The sequence below is a fragment of the Trematomus bernacchii genome, unplaced genomic scaffold (assembly GCF_902827165.1).
Source record: "Trematomus bernacchii unplaced genomic scaffold, fTreBer1.1, whole genome shotgun sequence".
In the NCBI taxonomy this organism is placed as follows: domain Eukaryota; kingdom Metazoa; phylum Chordata; class Actinopteri; order Perciformes; family Nototheniidae; genus Trematomus; species Trematomus bernacchii.
In genome coordinates this window covers 5,279,147-5,296,077 of record NW_022987608.1, presented here as the reverse complement: position 1 = coordinate 5,296,077, position 16,931 = coordinate 5,279,147, and the positions used below count along the sequence as shown (strand labels likewise).

Here is a 16,931-nt window from a genome sequence, read left to right as displayed (position 1 = left end):
ACACAAAACATCTTTATCCAGCCTGTGGTATTTTATCATTTGATATTTAGGCTAATTTATACATTATCCTTTGTATACAGCATGTCTCTTTTCCTGTAGTATATCAATCTATATTTCTGTTGCTGCAGATATATATACATAGTCATATAACATTTTAATTAATCTAGAAATGTTAAAATGTGTATATTTGTGATATTAGTCACAACTGTGGATATGTTTATATTTGCTGTTTATTTTTGTAATTGTATTTATTTTATTATGTTTATACTTTATTCCGACTTTTAAATATTGTAATGCCTGAACACACTGCTGCTGTAACAAAATAATTTCCCAATTTAGGATCAATAAAGTATATCTGTCTATGATCTATCTATTTCCTTGTGCACTTAATGTAAATAATATCCTACTTTTAAATTGTGTTAGCTGTGATTTGGCCCTTCATAGTGTTTATTTGTCAGACGGTACAGATTTGTATCTTTCACGGTCAACTTGTGCATATTTTAATTTTTAGTTCTGTTTTATTTTCTGTTTTGGGATAAGACAGTCTTATCTCATTAAAATACATAAATTCTCTGAATAAGGGTTTCTTTTTGTTTCTTTTTAAACTGTTCAATTATCTAACATGCTATTCCTGATCAGACATGTTATATCTTTTCCTATGTGAATCAGTCAAATGCATATTTTCTGCATTTTGTTTCCTACGGGAAAGACAGAATAATACGTAGGCACATTATGCTAACTAAGCAAGGTCAACACCTGCTGTGCTCCATCACTACCACTAATGAATGTGTTGAGAACACATCATTATGGACACACAATGTCATTATCAGTACGTTAAAGAGACTCCAGCCATTTACTACTGCACTTTCATAAAGTTCATTTCATTTCAATCTTTATTTCGAACAGATAAAAAAAAATAACAAATAAAAAATAACAAATGTGAAAAGCAGAATACCGTATTTATCCACATTCATGATAATATTTATATATTCATCGAAAAAAAAGTCTTCATATTAATAATAATAATAAATCATATGTGTCCGAAAGGGAGCAGGAGGAAGCAAATGCTTATTAATTCCCACCCCTTACTTGATCAATGATTGTCCTTTAAATCATTATGCAAGTTATTCCTACTTACATTTACATTTATACATACATATACAATAATTTCTCATCTTCAATCACCTCTCTTCATTCTCATAGTTTTCCCAAAAAGTGTTTCTGTACATCCTTTTAAACTGAATTATGCTTGTGCTTTGTTTTAACTCCTGCTCCATAAAATCACCCCACAGATTGTTATACTCATACTTCTCAGTTGTTCTGACCTTGAGTTGTTTCAAATGTAGATTTCCTCTCAAATTATACCCACCCTCTCTGTCTATGAACAGTGTTTTTAATTTCCTAGGAAGTAGATTATGTCTTGCTCTGTACATGATTTGTGCCGTTTTAAATTGAACCAGATCAGTGAACTTCAATATGTGTGACTTCAAAAATAATACATCAGTGTGTTCAAGATATCCAACATTATTATTTTGTAATGTGCATAACGGCTGTAGGTTGGTTTTGTACGTGTTTCCCCAAATCGCCACACAGTAAATCAGATATGGCAATATCAGTGTGTTATATAGAGTATACAATGAGTTGTAGTCCAGAATGTGTCTGGCTTTTCCCAATATTGCGATAGTCTTAGCCAGTTTTGCTTTTACATGAGTGATATGAGGTTTCCAGCTGATTTTGTGGTCTATAACCACACCAAGGAACTTATATTCATATACTTGTTCTATGTTTATGTTATCTAGTATTAATTGCACCTGTGGATTTGTTTTATGTTTTCCAAATAACATAATATTTAATGATAATTTGTTTGTTGAGGGAAAGATACATTTAAAAAACAATGGTAGAAATGTAAGCAGCAGAGGCTCAGATATCCAGACTTTTATTCCCAAAAATTATGAATATACTTCATCATTTAATACCTCTTTTCATGGGACCTTCCCTGACTACATTTAATGTTTTACTCAGACATCCATAAAATGATTACAGACAATAATTTTGCATGTTTATTTAAAAACATCCTTACAAGATTCACATTTCTTTGTACAGTCATATTATGTTACAGTACAAAATATGAAACTACTTTGTATATGTCATGTTAGTCCTACAGATATGCAGCCGTAATTTTCACTAACATTAAATCCTTTCATTACACAGTCTCTTCATGTGAAACCCAACACTTCATTTTATATGATAATACAACATATGATACAAATATGGCAAAGTAGCCATGAAGTTATGTCAGATACACAAGGACATCAAAAGGTAACAGGCAATACATGCTTAACCTGTTTCATTACAGATGTCAAAAAACATTTTAAACTGTTCGTTGAACCTGTGTGTCGTTGTGTTGATTTACCGCCTCTTATTGATTCAAATGCCTTTATAATAACAGTGTTACAGTTTCAATAAGGCTGCCCTTGAATCAGTTTATTTATTTAGCTGTGGATAGCAGAGCGGAACAATGTATGGTAATTTATTAATGTAGAGTAAATATATTTTGTCCCTGAAAAAATGCCCTTGTCCAATCTTAAATGTCTAAGTGATCCAATGATTTGTATTTTGTACCTTAACTGCCATCCCTGACACACTGTAGACCTATAATGTCCTGAGTCCTCCATATCTGTTTTGCATTAAAGTACATGAGGTCTGACACACATCATCACTGTGGGGGGGCTCATAAGTTGGAGTCCATCTCTGAGACCGGGAAGTAGCCATTTCGGGTTGTTGTGGATTCTCCCTCGGGGGCAAAGATGACCAGTAACTTCTCCTGCTCCCTCTTGGTTTTGGGTAAGTCGTCAGATGGTGTGATGAGCAACTTGATGCGCTGCAGAGAGATAAAACATTGTAAACAGGCTCCAGTCTTGACCTTTTTTCACTTATAACATCAGAAATGGGTTTAAGTCAAGTCCAGTTTTGTAGAGATTTGGGACAGTTATTATTATTATTAGTCCAAAGATGGAAAAAGACCTTAGATATTTTACTTGAGTAAAATTTGCAATACTAAATTGTAAAAATACCTTGTTCAAAGTAAGAGTCCTGCATTCGAAATCTCTCTTAAAGGGGCCCTATTGTGCTTTTTGGGGTTTTCCCTTTCCTTCCCTTCTATAACATAGTGACATCATTATGCAACACTTGTGCCTCTATTGGGTAGCGCTCCAACACATTGTACGTGATGGGGCGGGACATCTCTAACCTGTGACCAATCACAACAGAGCTGGTCAGCTAACCAATCAGAGCAGACTGGGCTCTGGTTTCAAACAGAGGGTGAAAAGAGGTACAGGCAGTATGAGAAAAATAAAGAGCTTTTTGAACAATAAAGCATGTAAACATGTCACAGTAGAGACTCTAAGTTCAAATGTAATGTAAATCAGATGAAAGCTCCTACATTACTATCTCTATCCAAACATACCTCTCTGAATGTCCCTTTGGTGGTGCAGATCTTGTACACCATCCAGAGCGGGATGCAGACCATGGAGGCGAGAGCGAGCAGCCAGCCGATGGCATAGCCCCACCACGGGTACACATACACGTTGTTGTACTTCAGAGGGGTGTATTTAATGAGAGAGAAGGCAAAGGTACCCTGAAGAGACAAACAGACCAGCATTACTATTGGTGCAAAAGAGAAACATCATTTTTTCATCATAGACCTTGCTCATCTCTGATATATTTTTACAAATATATATATATGCACAAACTGTGAAGGAAAACAAATAAAAAAACGTACAATCAGGAGGACATTTTTTTTTAAATAAATGATCAAATAAATGTAATTTAAAAAAAATAGCTAAAACAGATAAGAAACCATCACAACAAAAATAATTACAAATAAAAAATAAATAAAATAGCAATTTCTAGCTAAAAACAGCTAAGACACCGTAAAAAAAACCATTAACAAATGTAATAATCATAATAATTAAAGGTTCAATATCACTTAAAGGGGACCTATTATGCAAAATGCACTTTTTGATGTCTTTTACACATAAATATGTGTCCCCGGTGTGTCAGGGAACTCACAAAGTGTCAGAAAACAAAACCCTCTCTCTTTTCCTCCGTACCCACATCTCAAAAAGAAAAAAAAGGGGGGGTGCTAACAAGCAGATCCAGAAATTTCGCTCCTATTACGTCATTGGCGACATCCGGCCGACGTGACACGTGCCAACCTATCGTCTCCGGCACACGTGACACGTCCCAACCTATCGCCCCCGTATACAGTCGCAGCTGTGTGTCTGTGTATTCAGCAGGATGTCTGCTGGAGGCTTAGAGTAAAGTTGTTATATATATATATATATAATACATGGCACTGTTCTAGCGGTAAACACTTAAGAAAGAACATGTCAAGCTATGTGCTGTATCAGAAACAATGCGCAGTGTGTTTTGGGAGTAATATGCTGTGTGTTTACATTAGCAAGCATGCTAACACTCAGAGCTAACCATGGAGCTAACGCTGTAGGCTACTGGAGAGAATATGTGAACGTAATGTCCTTGTGGTAAACCCTGCGAGAGAGAAAGGTTTGAGCTCCATACTGTTTCAGAAATAAAGCTTGAAGTGGTTAGGAGCATAACATGGCATTTAATCACCGCAGCGTACGGTTTAGCTGAGATCTCCCGGGGTAGAAATCTCTCTAGCAGGGGAAAGCTGTGTGACGCTACAAAGGGGCGTGGCTAGCAGCAGACGTTCAATTTAAAGCAGAATCAGCCTGTTTGGAACAGGGCTGCAAAAGAGGGGTATGAGCAGTATGAGGCATGGCTACAATGTACAATGGGTGATCTGTTTGGTATTTTAAGCAAAAAACTTCACAGACATGTTTTGTATAGGTATGGCCCTACAATATATTTTTCCAATATAGCATAATAGGTCCACTTTAAGTATATCCACTTAGCTGAATATGACTCAAATTGTCTTACTTGCAGCAATAAAGAAACCTTTAGTTACTCCATTATATTAATACATACTTAATCTATATACAAATATACTTCATTGTGGAGATCAGAGATTTTTTGTTAGAAAAAAGTGGAGGAAAAGAGAAGAGGCCTCATTTGCTGTCATTTGTTTGTTGATACTCACAATGCATGTGGCTGGGGTGAGGAACAGCCAACAGTACTTGATGTAAGGTCCCTGGTCGGTAGCCAATCATGTCTTCAATGTTATCATAAAAGCGGTCTGCACCTGGTAAAACAAAATAAAGACATTTCTATCCGTGTTTCACCTTTTAACTCAGAGCTGAAACTCCACAATATGTCAATAAGTATAAAATCGTTCCCATTCTCTCAATGTTTTAATAAGGAAATAAAGCATGTTGGAGCAGCTTACCATAGACCCATGCGATGCAGACGGTCTCGAAGATAGCCATGAAGAGAAGGCACATGCCACTGGCTGCATAGTAATCAAAGAGCTGGAACACATACATGCCTCCCTACAGAAAAAAAGAGATATAAAGTCACCATTATATAAGAAAACTTGCATGCCATAATTCATTTTTTAAGACAAAACAAGTTATAAATAATTGCTAGAACAGAAGACGTTTTTTTTTTACTGAGGAATTAAATTCAGATTCATTTGTTTTTTTTACAATTTAAATTAAAATGTTGTGGTTTTAACTCGGCTTGAAGGTGTTTTTTTGTACTTCAAAAGCTTATTAAGTTTACTACATTGCAGGGAAAACTGGAACATTTCTGGCGATGTAAACTATGGATGGAGTACATAATAAAGTATAAAGATATATCTATGTACTGTGGATAGAGATGTATACTGTACGTTTGTGAGTGACATTTGAGAAGCTGAAGCCCAAAACGAAGAGACTTCAGACATGCTTAAATCTTACCTGAGACGGTGTCGCACAAAACCTTTGACTTGCTCGTACTTACAAAATGATGACTTGTTGACACCTCTGCAGAGCATTCATGTTTCCAGCTGTGCAGAGGTCAGGTTGTAATCTGTCACTTTTTAAAGCAGAACAAGGCATCCTGTCCTGGATTATCCCCTAAACAATCATTGTATTTCTACCTTTACTATAACAACTAGGAATGCCCTTTGCCCTTCATAGTGTATATTTGACACTTTTCAATATGTATATACTTTTTTTATTTTCTATTTTGAGATGTTTATGTCTGTTTTTCATTTTAACATTATGCCATGCTGCTATGAGGGGAACAAAATCATAAATTGGCATCCACAAATTATATCTTATCCTATCTTAAAGATATAATTAAAAATATATTTATGATGCAGATTGTTTATGTGTGTGTGTGTGTGTGTGTGTGTGGTCCCAGTGTGTGACCCCCATACCTCCATCATCATGACGAGGCCCATGAAGAAGGAGACGAAGGACACGCAGAGCAGGAAGAGCTCCCTGCGGTTTTTGCGCCTGAACACAGCGGGGTACATGTCCACCACGGCCGTCACGAGGCTCTCGACACAAACAAACTGAAGGGAGGAAGGCAGAGGTGGGAGGAGAAGAGGGGGGGGGGGGGGGAGATTATTAAATCTGTTTTTCAGCTGGAATAACGGAAAGACTTGTCCATGCCATCTCAGTTAAAGACCAGTTAGTGACACCAGTGGTGCAGGAAGTACAGGAAGTATTCAGACCCTTTGTTCAAGTACTTATAGGTTGCAATTATGGAATGTAATAATGATATTAACAAACTGTACTCAAGAACAATTTTGTGGTATTTGTACTGTAAATTAATTTTATTATACTTTAGAAGCCAATATTATACTTTTGACTAAGCTTTAGATACTTTACGGTTTCAGATTATTACCCAATACAAAATATAAATCAACTAATAAACGTTCACACTATAGCACAGGTAGTATTTGTGTTTTGATGTTCACGTCAGATAACTACAGTGCTGAAGATAAGATGTGCCTTACATACATTCAAAACCAAAACTAATCAATACACCCATTATTAAATTAAACGCCACATTAACCTATCGCTTCCCCGGGTGCATTGTTAGCTACATACACCTGGGTGTAAATAGCATAAGTCTAAGGTAAAAAGTTAAATATAATTATAGGTAAAGATATCCAGCAGCTGTATATAAAGTAATGAAAATGAGATCAACCTTTACCAGGTGTGATAAAGGCATCAATAAATACAATACAGTCATTTGGTATGATTCTAAAACAGGGCCATTACGCGTAACAAATGCTTTTACTTTTGGTACTTTAACTATGCTTTGATTATTATTTACCATTATTTATTATTTACTGTATTCAGTGACTGTATTTGATGACCTACCTGGCTGTCAAGCCCCAGAAACACGATCATGATGAAGAAGAGGGCGGCCCACACAGGAGAGAAGGGCATCATGCTCACAGCACGGGGGTACGCTATGAAGGCCAGCCCAGGACCTACACACAGGAGAAGATGTGAGCAGGAGGATATATAGACAGATTATTTTTACTGTAAATGCCTTGAATGCAGGCGAGGATAAGCCTCACCAGATTCTGCCACCCTCTGAGATGGGAACGTTCTGTTCATAGGACATGAAACCCAGGATGGAGAAGATCGCAAAGCCCGCCAAAAAACTTGGTGCCACTGTTCAGAAGACACAGCATCAGGCAATCCCTGCCACAAAGAGCACATGAATGATATTAAAATGTACCCTAGAATATTCATTTTACCATTGTTTTCCATTATTATTAAGCTTTAAACTCACACACATACATTTGATGATAATGTATAATGATGAAACAAGTATATGGGTTATTTCAAGAGTGAATATGTAGACTTGATTCCATATTTGACAATTTAATCATGTTCTGACAGTGGAAAGGAAGCATATAATCAAGAATGTGTAGATATTGTTGACATACTTGTAACAGTTATTGTTGTATTTGTTGTAGCTTCCCAGAGCAGTCAGCGACCCCAGACAGATGGCGTAGGAGAAGAAGATCTGGGTGCCAGCATCCATCCACACCTTACACAAAAGACACAATTTCAAATAAAAAAACACTGAAACGGAAGTGTTGCTACCCGTATACATATTTAGCCACAGTACTTAGGATGATGTATGGAATTCACGTGCAAATTCATAATCATTCATGGGGGGTAGTTGGCATTATAAGTCGGTTATTTGTTTAATCATTGATTAGGATCCCATACATATAGAGAGGACCACCTGCAATAATTCAGATTTATTTACAATAGACAACACCGGATGAGATTACACAAAAGGAAAACATCAAAAAAAGGGTTTATTAACCTTGTGTCGAACCTTACTTTAGCAAATCATAAACAAATAGTTCATGGATTTGTTCTGCACATGATCCGATTGAAAATGAGGCCATCTAAAAAAGGGCAAAATTCGATTTTATATTGAGATATAATGTGCTGATTTATGTTTAAACATATATTTTATGTAGTGTATTTATTGGTGTCAAGAATTATTTTGCCTGTACTTTTATTATTTATTTCTACTCATCATATTGCTTTGTTTTTTAATTGTGGTACTATCACTGAATAAAAATAAATAAATGACACGCACACTGTATTTTGCTACGAATGGATTAAAAGCTATCATGTTGACATAAAGACAGATAACCACATATAACCGAAGACAATGATCCCCCGTGGCTTAGGCAGAGATAACAACAAAACAGATGAAAGTTTTGAGTAAAGCCAGGGTCTCTTCTGAATGAGTTAGCTTGAGCAGAGTCAGTAAAAGCTTGTGTTTACAGTCCCAGTGATGTCCTGACCTTCCATTGAGTCCCTGCAGTGCCTGCCTCTTTCATGGAGAGCAGATGGACCCAGCAGACACTGGGCTCCCCAGCAAGAGAACAATGGGAGAACCTGCATCTGCTGAGCCATCGCAACACACAGGCATCTTCTCAAAGGCCCTCAAAGGGAATTTGTAGTTCTGTGCAATGGTGATAGAACTAAAATGGTGTGGTTTTCTTGGTACCTGTGGGTCTGCTAGTCGTCCCAGGTCCGGATAAAGGTAGAACTGGATTCCGATCGAAGCACCAGGCAGGGTGAGCCCTCTGATCAACAGCACGATCAGCATCAAATATAGGGGAAGGTCGCAGTGAAGTAGACCACTATATAGACACACACATACAGCAATGCAAACGAATATCAGATGTCATCCTTCAAGTACCCTAGAAATGTCTTCTGGTCAAACTAAATTAAAAAAGGGCACCGGGGTTCACAGACCTTTCCCGTGGGATTTCACCCCCTTCCAGATGCAGAGTAGCACATGACCCAGGCGATGAAAAGACACAGGGCCAAGGTCCCAGTTCAGAGAGCCCATCTGGTCAATGCCTGGGGAAATCCTCAGCGCTCTCCTCCTGCAGGGACGAGGATGGAAAACACAGAGATGATGCATGGCTGTAATTTCACAGTAGGAGCGTATCGCCAAGAGGTCAATCTAAACTCACTCCCAGAACTCCAGGACAGGAGAGGTGGCGTTAGGGTCGATAACTTGGTTGATTGAGGTGTTCCTTCTCGTAAACTCCACGCAGTTTTCTGCGGGAAAAGAGTGACATTTTCTTGAATGTATTGACAACATTAGTGGAGCTTCTCATGGTTTCTGCGGTTCTTAGGGTACCTGTGTTCCACGTGTTGTTGCACGACGACCAGAGCCAGGTCCCAGGAGAAGAGAAAGACAGGTAGAAAATCCCCAGGCCAGAACAATGATGTAGTAGAAGTTCAAAAGAGCCACTATCACCTGAGTGCCATAGCCAATACCCTGCCAGAATCACCCAAAAACAAATCATTAACACTAGTTCTAGGATGTCTTTGTATATCAGAAGATATTGAGGAAGAAATAATATAGCAAATGTTCATTCCTTACTACAAAATTCCATCTTTATTGCCTTATTGCGCAATCAGGTTATTATGTTATGGTTTCACACGACCGTCTTTGCCAGGATCTGAGCCCCTTTTGCCATACAGTAGGATTCATTTACAATGGGAGACCAATTTCTTAAATGCCTGATTTTGACCTCATTACTTATATGTTATAATGTTTTTGTTTGTAAATGAGATGAGATTGAATTTGAACTAACAGAGGGGAAAGCTTTAAGGTTGTTTGCACAATAAGAAAACATAGCATGCAATGTAAATAAAGAATAATGTGTGTGCGTGGTCCTTTGCTTAAAAAAAAAAATCCCCCTATAGCTTACCTCATTGAGAACTGACCAAAGAGATGCATGTACTGATCAGTAAGATTTCTTGACATAATTTCTTGTTTTTCCTCCTTTGCCTAAGGTTATAAAACATCTACCCACCTTCAAAACAGCGGGCTGATTTTCCTCCAGCAGGTGATGCCTCCCTGGCTGGTGTACTGGCCAAGAGCCGTTTCCAAGAAAAAGACGGGAACGCCACAGGTGAACAGGAAGATCATGTAAGGGATGAGGAATGCACCTGAGTGAAGAGAGAAGAAATGATTCTGGGTTAGAGCTATGCTTTCTGTTGGTGAATGCTTTCGAGGCCATATAGGAAAAATGCTTTGTAGTCCATATTAAAGGTGGAGTAGTACAATTTGAGAAACCGGCTCGAGATCGCTAGAATTTGAAATACACAACCGGAGAAAATCTGCCACTTCCTTACAGAGCCCCTCCTCCAACACACACGAACGCGCACATGACCAATGAGGGCACGAGATAAGTTTGTGCACAGATGGAAGGCTGACAGGCAGGTAGGCCATCCAGTTATTTTAGCCGGGCCGGCTAAAATGATTGGTCGTGCTTTTTACAGTACTGCGGCTTCCACAGATGACATTTTATATGGATTTTTTGTCAAAGCACTTAAGATATTCATTGCTATCGGGATGTAAGAGCATTCCATGGAATATAACAAAAAGTGTATCTCGAGCCGGTTTCTCAAACGTACCTACCCCACCTTTAACATATCTAATTGTTGGTACTGTATGTGGAGTAACATCTATCTCTTGTGCCTTTCCAGGAGGGGGCTGTAACCTTTCCATTCATGCAGTGGGTGATAATAAGGCAGGCAAACACCATGACTTTTATCTATTGTAGTTAAATTGAAAAAAGAAAAAAAAAACTCATGGTCACGTGTTTGTGACATAAGAATTGTTGTAATACTGGTTTAGGCCACAAGAGGCTGAAAGGCATCCACTACCTCGTACGAAAAATACTAAAAGCCTTCCTATTTCTGACTAACCCACCAATGTATGTTGTTTGTGTTAAAGTAAATTAAATGAAAGCTTAACAGGATACAAATAATGATTTAATCCCATTTAGAACGTGATGTTGCCTCTTGTGGTTAAAATTAGTATTACAAAAACAGACACTTTTTTTTGTCAATTAATTATTACAATTATCCTGACCAAAACATCACCACCAAACCTTCAACAATCCTTGAAACTCAATAAGCTTCTTATTTTTTGACTTTTTTTCTCAGTTTTCTTACGTGGTGCTTTTATAATGCAGCTTGAGGTTGTTTAGCTGGGGGTCCTTATATCCGCTGAGACCTTTTTCGTTAAGTTTATATCTCGTGTAAATATCAAAACTTAATGAAGATAACCTTTAATTGAAAAATTGTTTTGCAGGAATTAAATCCTAAAATAAAGGTGTAGATAAGTTAACATCCTTAAAATCAGAAGGCCTCAAGAAGCTTTGCGACCATTGACCCAGAGGACATGTGTGCAGAGTTAAAATCTTAATACAACCCAGAGCCTTCTTTTAGCAGCACAAATGTGGATCCAAATACGAAAGCAGATCCAAAAGTTAGAGTCACTCTGCTACAACATGGACAAACTGTCCCACGCTAATGGTACGTCCACAGGGAAGCATCGCGTGCTTCAACGGAGACGCTTCCCATTCACTTTGAATGGGGTGACGTCAGGCTTTGCCGAACTGCATTGTGGTTCCGTCGCGTCGCTTTGCCTCCGTTGCTCGCTTCAAAAGTTGAGAAAAGTAAAACTTTTCAAGCTTCGACGGAAGCGGCAGCCAATCAAATCATATGCCAGTAGAAGCGCTAGCCGATCAAACCGCGCGCTTATGTGTCCGGGGCGGGAGATTAATGTGATTGGTTGTTTGGTCACGCGCCAGACACGCCCACCGGCACGGTACGTCCACACGGTCAGTGTTTGAGTATCGTGTGGTCCATTAAGTTGTCCTGTTTTACGAGCGCCATGGATCAGGCTTATCTACCAATCAGAGAGTCATTGTTTCATCCCAGCAGTCAACATGTCCAATTGCCCTGGGTGATGATACTTAACCCCAATTTAGTCAATAGTCCTGTCCACGGGTATGTGATCCTTTTGTGTACTGTAATATATATACAGTCTTTGGTTAGAACATGCACAAGCCACATACAGCATCATCTGCACCTTGAGCTCTGATGAAGGAAGTCACATATATCCAGTTATCAGATTTTGGGCATGCTTGTGTAGGTGTTAAATCGGTTGACCCTCTTTCTCCCTCCATGGGGCGGGGGGGTCTGAGGTCAGAGCCGAGCGAGGTCACGCTGCCATGTGGACGGAACTTTTCTCAACTTTCGAAGCGAGCAACGGAGGCAAAGCGATGCGACGGAACCACAATGCAGTTTGCAAAGCGTGACGTCACCCCATTCAAGTGAATGGGAAGCGTCACCATTGAAGCAACGCACGCTGCCGTGTGGACGGGCCGTAAGTCCCCTGCATGTGGAGTATCCTTTGGAAATATGCAAATCTTAAGGAAACGTTACAAGCAAGGGCGGTTCTAGGGGGGGGGGCAGTGCCCCCCTAACACTGACTTTGGACCCCCCTGTGGCCCCCCTGAATAGGCGGAACTAACGATATTAGTCATTCTAGTTGGACCCATTAGAGCAGGGGTCTCCAACACGTCGATCGCGAGCTACCGGTAGCTCGCAAGCCCTCAATAGCCCCCACTTTACAAATATGTTTATTTTATTTTTTAACGCAAGCCGTCATCGCCACGGAGGAGCACACAGCCTCTGTGAGGGAGCACACCTTTATCTATTTAATATAGTTGTAAAAAATTAAGTAAGAAATCATTCCGATGTGTACTAACTATAGGACAGTAAAAAAAAGAAAACAGTTTCAAAGGGGAGTGATTAGTCAAATATGCATAAATAAAAAGAAATAATGCTAACTAGGTAATATAAGATAAGAATAAACCAGTTTGATGATTTGTTATTGGTTGTGATCATATTCTAAAGATGTTTGGATTATTGAAAAGTATACAGCTCTTTCATCTGAGTGTTGAGAGCTGTATCCATCAATTCATTTTGTGCTCAGACTGATGCACTGATGATTGATGCATTTCACTTCAACATTTAAAAAAAATCTTCTCGGGGGAGCATGCCCCCCGGACCCCCCCTAGAGGATGTGAGGTCCACCCCCAAATAAATTAGGTTCAAATAATTCAATTGCATACAATTTCTTTACGTAAACACTGACCACAGACCCAAACAGCACACAAAGGTTAAAGGTAAGCATATAATAATGTGTAATGAAATAAATACCAATAACTGCATTGCATTGTTTTCTTATGCGCAATTACTTCATACTGTCTTCGTCTTTTTCGTCCTGCATTTATTGTGCCCCCCTCAGAAAATAACTGGCCCCAGCCTGGCCCCCCCAGTCAAATTGGTCTAGAACCACCACTGGTTACAAGATACATGATAATGATTCATGGAGAAAGACTCGGCCTCCACCGCTCTCTTCCTTTCCATGATTACCTATTACTGATTACATAAAACCAATAAAAAGCTTGTTTATTTTCCTGTTTATAACTTAAAATCTCGCTATTGTTAACACTGGATCACTGTGGAAATGTCTTGATCGACGTCTAGTGTAGATGATGGTAGTATTCACGTACAAGAATTGCTACATGAAAGAATACATGCCTGAATGTATCTGAAGTTCTAACTCTCAATGAGAATATGCAGTAACTGGCAAGATGTACTGGGGGACTTACAAATAAAAATAAAAACCTCTTAAATGCTCTTTTATTACAGTAGACCTGACACACTGCCACTCTCTTTCAAGCATTTTGTGTTGATGCCCCGTTGGGTGTCCGGGGATATTTGTCGTCAGATTTCCGCCTCTCCGCAGGGACAGCTGCCAGAGAGCAAGGAGCAACACCAGCTGCCTGACCTCACTCGTCTCTGACCTTCTGACCCCCCCGCCCCATGGAGGGAGAAAAGAGGATCGACCGATTTAACACCTACACAAGCATGCCCAAAATCTGATAACTGGATATATGTGACTTCCTTCATCAGAGCTCAAGGTGAGATTATGCTGTGTGTTGGCTTGTGCATGTTCTAACCAAAGACTGTATATATATTACTGTACACAAAAGGATCACATACCAGTGGACAGGACTATTGACGAAATTGGGGTTAAGTATCATCACCCAGGGCAATTGGACATGTTGACTGCTGGGATGAAAACAATGACTCTCTGATTGGTAGATAAGCCTGATCCATGGCACTCGTAAAACAGGACACTTAATGGACCACACGATACTCAAACACTCACATTTACATTACAATTAAAATAAATGCATTCATTGACCCATTTTCACCCATTGTGTCCTTTCCTGTTTTTGAAATGTTGTGTTCTTTGCCTTTGTAATACGTGGAGCATATTTTGTATGTGTGTCTAACAGTCATCTTTACACATTCACCTGTATAAACATGTACAGGTTGACTTAAACACATAGTTCATAGATTGAACCATGGGGGCCCCAAATATGCAAAGCATGTACGTGTTCTCACATGTTTCAAGTTCATGTTAACTGTCATAAATGTACTTATTAAGTGCATGGAAAAATACTGCATGTTGCCGCACAGTGAATCTTACATGCAAATCTACTGTATGTATTTAATTCATAACTCCTGCCATTGCTGACAATAATTTATGAAGTCAAGGAGAGTTCCAGAGGAAACAGACTTGCTTTCACCCACTCCTTTCACACTAACCTCCTCCATTCTTGTAGCAGAGGTAAGGGAAGCGCCACATGTTGCCCAGGCCGATGATGGACCCGGCGACCGACAGAATAAACTCGATCTTGTTGTCCCACTGGCCCCGCTCCTCCAACTTTTCCTCCGATGGGGCTTTCTGGACTTTGGCCATGGTGCCATTGGGGATGCCCGCTTTGGCAGCGTCTCCTACAAACCGGACAAAGAGAAGAGGATGGCGCAGCTTTAAAGGCACGTTGGGTTGTTTTCAACAGTCAATATGCCATGAAGCAAGGCACTAAAGACAGCAAACAGTTCCAGCTGCAAGGTGGGCAAAATTAGAATAATGTAGTTTTTACTAAACATCGATAAGAAGGATTGTATAAGCATGCACGTGGAGTCCTTTTCACTTAAAACCTTGTCTATTAGTAAGCAAGATATGATTGGATAGTGTAGCTTCTAGTCAACCAGCTTTGTAAATCCCTGTCAAAAGTTTAGACAATTTCAAGATGTTGTTTTAAATGCTCTCTTTCTTTTATGGTTTACTAATAATGTTTGTATATATCCGTTTATATTTTCAATTCTTTCAGTTTTTTTATTGTACTTTTTTTGTATTTATAGTTTTTTTTTGTATTCTATACATTTGTGTAATGTCTGTTGCTGGAAAAACATAATGGTGATAAAAAAAGTATTATATTAATCTTGCAAATGTGATATTTAACTGAAAACACACACAAATGTGACACATTATGAGCTTTGTGTTCATAAACAATTGTCTGTTTTAATCCATAAAACATTTATTTTTTAACATTTAATGATAACTGTGGTAATCTGCAATGCAATCAGCAATGTGTCCTTATATATTAATTAAAGAAAATAGGAATAAACCTAAGCAAAGGGACCTGCTGGGAAATGTGCATGGTCTTAAATAAAAAAATGTGCAGTTAAAATCAATTTGCAAAAAGGACATAAATAACTTACCTTTCATTGCAGTGTCACCGGGTCTTCTCTGTATCTCTGCAGCAGTCTCTGGAGGTTTGTCTCTAAATGCTCAAGTTTTAGGATTTAAATGACTGGAGTGAGGGGTGGGTGGGGGGTGGTCTGTAATGCTAAACTAAGGCCGGCCTCTTTCTTTCCTTTTCCTCTGCCCCTTTCCGAGCAAAGTACATCTCCTGTCAAGAATCCATTGAGCAAAATAGGAGCCCAATTGGATTAAATGAGATGATATTGCGTGAATTACAGCTGCAATCGACCACCTCCACTGTACTCCAATTAACTAATGTAAATGTATCTTAATAATAAGGCTTAGATTTGGGATTTCTCGCCTTTCTGAAATATAGTTCTTCTCAATTTCCTGCCAGAGGTCAAAGTTTTTTGCTGCTGAAATTAAAACATTTTAAAAGTCAACTCGGGCATTTTGATGCATTGATGGAAGAAACCAGTGGTGCAAAGAATACCTTTACTCAAGAATAGTACTTAAGTACACATCTTAGGTACTTTACCAGAGTATTTTCATTCTATACTACTTTATACCTCAACTATACTACATTTTGGAAGCTATTTTTGTACTTTTTACTCCTCTACAATTAATTTACCGATTTATTTAATAGCTACTTTACAAATGAAATGTTTGAATGTAATTAAATACGATTAGTTGGTATAGATTACACAATATGAGTGGGTTAACAGAAAGGCAGCAATTGTGTTATATTTCCAGTTCCAGCTTCTTAAATGTGAAGTTTATTCAAAAATATTTAGATATTGTTTGAGTTTTCTCTCCCATGAGTACTTTTACTCCTCATACTTTAAGTACATTATCCTAATCATACTCTGCTTAAGTACCATTGTGGATGCAGTACTTTCACTTGAAATATAGTATTTTTACTCAAGCAAAGAATCTGAATGATTTTTCCACCACTGGAAGAAGGGTACAAAGAATTAACAGCACATGTTTCTGATTTCACACAGCAGTATGTCTACCAATCTTGGGGAGAA

At 38.6% G+C, this 16,931-nt stretch overlaps 1 pseudogene; it reads right to left on the bottom strand.

Moving 5' to 3' along the window:
* Nucleotides 1-2,047: 2,047 nt before the first annotated feature.
* LOC117483306 lies at nt 2,048-15,965 on the bottom strand (annotated as a pseudogene).
* Nucleotides 15,966-16,931: the final 966 nt, after the last annotated feature.